Raw genomic sequence first — 4,352 nt, forward strand, 5'->3', positions numbered from 1 at the left:
TTCAGAGACATTGTGATTACAGCTGTCAACAATTTTTCAGTCAGCTTGGCTAATGAATTTGTAGTGCCAACTAATCTGTGGGTTGCCAAATTTGAGAAGTTGATTATATAGTGTTTCTCAACCTTCTCAACATTAAAACCTTGGACTTCAACTCCCAGAATTTCCTAGCTGGCTGGGGAATTCTGGGAGTTGAAATTGACACTTCTTAAAGTTACTAAGAATGAGAGATACTGTTCTAGGATGTTGTTCCTTCGTATGTGTCTGATTCAATCTTAAACAAACACAGATTTCTTTTTCAGCAACTCCACAGAGGCCTAAAAAGATAAGACTAATGATAAGATAATGGTGACACGATTAAAACTCCTTTCCTTCTGTATCTTTTTGCACTATTCCAAGTTGCAATGTATTTGTTATTCACTGTTAACCTAACAATTTTAGTTTAAGCTAACATTTTTCAATAAGTCCAAATATTCCATATTGAAAAGAGCTATAAATAATTCCAAATCTTGATGGAAATATGAGTACAGTATCCTCAAAATTTTCCAGCCCGTTTAAAAAACACTGGACTGCACTTTATGTTGACAATAGAAGCATTTTACTACTCAGATTCAACAACTTGTCAGAGAAGATTTTCAAATGCATGATAACTGCAAATTCATTCCTCAGAATACACTTTAAATACAATGGGAGAAGCCTGCAATGTTTAAGATCAGTGTATATAATACAAAACTATATTTATTAACAAAATCTCTTTTATTCTGCTAGTAAAACTACCCAACACTTAGCTTTCCTAATTTTTGATACTATTAAATAAAATATCTCTGTTCTCCGTCAAAATACATTGAATGTAAAAGATTACTTGCTATCTCTAATTCTTTCTAAACTGTGTTTTCTATAGTTTCAGTACCCTGCATTTGAAACTGTTTTTCAATCCCTTGTCAATTATGTTTTTAAAAATCCTTTTTCAGACTGATGGAATTAAGCTAGGCATTCAAGAGACTAAACTGTTCACCCAATGAGATCAATAGACAGATCAATAAAGTCAAATTGATTCCTGGAGGGGACCTGTTAAAAAGATAGACTACAAAAACAACAACACCCTCTACAGCAGTGGTTCTCAACCTGGGGGTCGCGACCCCTTTGGGGGGTCAAACGACCATTTCACAGGGGTCGCCAAAGCCCTCTCTCGCTCCCCCCCCACGTCTTCACTCACCCTCACCCTCTGCCTCTGTTGGATCGCCGGTCGCCAGTTCGCTTACCCTGCCCACTCCCAATCTATTGCTGCCTCCTGAGTCCCAGCTGATGGCTAGAGGGAAAAAAAACTGTTTAAACTCTTGCCGCGGGGCTTCAAAGGGCCGCCCTACAGCTGATCAGTGTTAAAAGAAAACAAATGAGTAGACTGCAAAAATAGAAAAAACAGCCCCTTTCAGCTTCAGCATAGGTTAATTACCATAAGTTGATTTGATCAGCCTCCCGACTCTCAGCTGATTTGCTCTCAGCTGTTTTGCGCAGGGCTCTGTTGCTAGCTGCAAAGAGGTGCAGATTTTTTTCCCCCTAGCTATGCAGAAAAGCGAAACTGAAAATAAAGCAGGGTCTTTGCTGCAACGTGACAAAATGAGGCAGAGAAAGATTTCTTTTTCCTCACCAAAAAAGATAGGTGCAAAACTGCAAACAATGGGAAATTTAGAGCAAAAGAGGAGGTTCAAGATTTTAAAACACAAAAGAAAAAAAGCTCTATTTAACTAGGGAATTGTAATAATTGAGATACTATTAATTGTATATTGTGTTGAAAGCAGAAATGGTTAAGTTGTGGTTTGGAGGAATATATGGGGGAAATTATTTGGTTTATTATTATTGGTAAATATAGTTAATTGATTTGTAAGAAACTGGATTGCATGGAAATAATTGGAATATTCATGTTCATATTGATTAATATACAAAAAAGATAGTTATATAACTAATTGATTTATATTAAAATGTTGAATTTGTATTAAACAACTGTATTACATAATTACATAATTAACCAATGTGAGGATGGATATAAAAATTAACAATGTGAAGGGGTATAATATAGAATAGAAGGGAAAAATTAAATTTAATTAAGATTAGAGATGAGGATGAAGGGTAATATTGGTTTTTTAAAAAATAGATGAGGAATAAATATGGCAAAAAGAAAATATAGAAATTGTAAATTTAATTGAAATGACTAAACACTGGTTAAATTTGTGAACCAGCCAAATACTCTGTTCAAAGAAAATACATTGTATGTTTGTATGTGTGTTTCTAATTATTGCTATTTATTCATATTTGTTCTCTTTTATTCTTTAAAGTTTAACAATTCATTCTTTATCTTAATATCTTTATATTTGTTTGGGGTTGGTTTCTTCCCTTTCATCTTTTTTATTGTACAGCAATCTTTCTCCTCAAACCTACCACCTCTCTCTTTTCTTTCCTTCTTACTTTCTCTTCCCCCCTTCTTCTCCTCCCTACCTCTTCCTTTCTCCCTTTCCTCCTCTCTTCCTCCCTCTCTTACCCTCACTCCTCCTCTAATTTCCCTTCCCTTCCTTCATCCGTCTCTATTGCTGTATCCTTTTATGCACATGGACTACTCAGAGGGCTGAAAAAGTTATTTTTGACTGATCCTTGCACTTTTGACCAGTCCTCGAACTTACAGCTGTCCTCACATTTTACGTTCTTGCCCTATCTTGTCACCATGGTGAAGAGAAGCAGTTGTGAAATGAGTGACACAGTTGTTAAGAATGCTACAATGGGCATAAATGATGACCAGTCATAAGTGCGAAGACCGGTCAAAAGTGTGAGGACCTGTCATAAATCACTTTTTTCAGCCCTCTGGGTAGTCCTTTTGTGCATATGGACTACTCAGAGGGCTGAAAAAGTTATACACATAGCCATGGCCACCCGGTCACATGACCAGCTAGTCATGCCCACCCAGTCACATGACCTCCAAGCCACGCCCACAAAATAAGCCATGCCCACAGAACCGGTAGTAAAAAATTACATTATGAAGTAGCAACAAAAATAATTTTATGGTTGGGGGTCACCACAACATGAGGAACTGTAGTAAAGGGTCGCGGCATTAGGAAGGTTGAGAACCACTGCTCTACAGTTTGCAGCTCAAATTACTCAAGTATATATTCATAAGCTCCAATGACACTGCTCTCTCTAAAGTCCTGGGTGGCCAATCCATAGATGCATACAGACAACTGCCAAGCTGAACCTAACCCACCCAACGTGAAACAGATTCTTACAAGCAACAACAGAGCAATGACGCTCACATAGGAACCGGACAGTGGCGGGTTGCCCCCAGTTCTCACTGGTTCTATAGAACCAGTAGTAAAACTGGCGGGAAGCTCCACCCACCGACCCCAACATCATCAGAACACTTCTGTGCATGTGCAGAAGAGCGCACGCAAAGTGTGTGCGCATGGCCCCATTGCAAACCAGTAGTAAAGGTAATCTGGAAACAGATCAGTGGTGGGTTGCTCCTGGTTTGCCCCAGTTCGGGCGAACTGGTAGCGGCAGTGGGAGGTTCCGCCCACCCACCCAGATGTCATCAAAAATGTTCTGCGCATGTGCAGAAATGCCATGTACTCGCAAAGCAAGCGCACGTGCCCATGCGCTACCAATAGCGAACCAGTAGCGCTGGGATTTGAAACCCACTACTGAATCGGATCCTGCAACAGATGAAGATTCATCTTTTGCCCCATGTCTACATCAACAGAACCATCATCGGACCCCAACAACTTTATACAAAAAATTAGAGATGACTTCAGAAGTTCTTTCTCTAAGGGGTTACATGCCCTCATCGGCCAACATTACCCTTCCAGATGTTATGTTGGACAAACAGACTGACTTTGCCCCAAAGAATTAATGGACATTTAAAGTTTGTCCTCAGGACTCAAAATGAGATAAAGCAATATGAGAGGATTCTGACCTTCCAACTTAGTTAGTTTAGTTTAGTTTAGTTTAGTTTAGTTTAGTTTAGTTTAGTTTAGTTTAGTTTAGTTTAGTTTAGTTTAGTTTATTAAACTTCTATACCGCCCTTCTCCCAAAGGACTCAGGGAGTACAGCCATGTTAAAACACACATAAACTCACAAAATTTAAAAACAATTTAAAATGAATATATAAAATTTGGCCCACAAAGTTAAAAATTGGCAACCCAATTTAAAATTCATATTCTAAGCCAGCCCGGCCTGTTGGAACAAAAGGGTCTTAAGGGCACGGCAAAAGGTACGAAGGTCAGGGATCATACGAACCTCCAGGGGCAGGTCATTCCAGAGGGCAGGTACCCCCACAAAGAAGTCTCTCCCCCTGGGTGTCGCCAGTCAGC

The sequence above is a fragment of the Pituophis catenifer genome, unplaced genomic scaffold, assembly GCF_029215685.1.
Source record: "Pituophis catenifer annectens isolate HBS135680 unplaced genomic scaffold, rPitCat1.0.hap2 SCAF_11, whole genome shotgun sequence".
NCBI lineage: Eukaryota > Metazoa > Chordata > Lepidosauria > Squamata > Colubridae > Pituophis > Pituophis catenifer.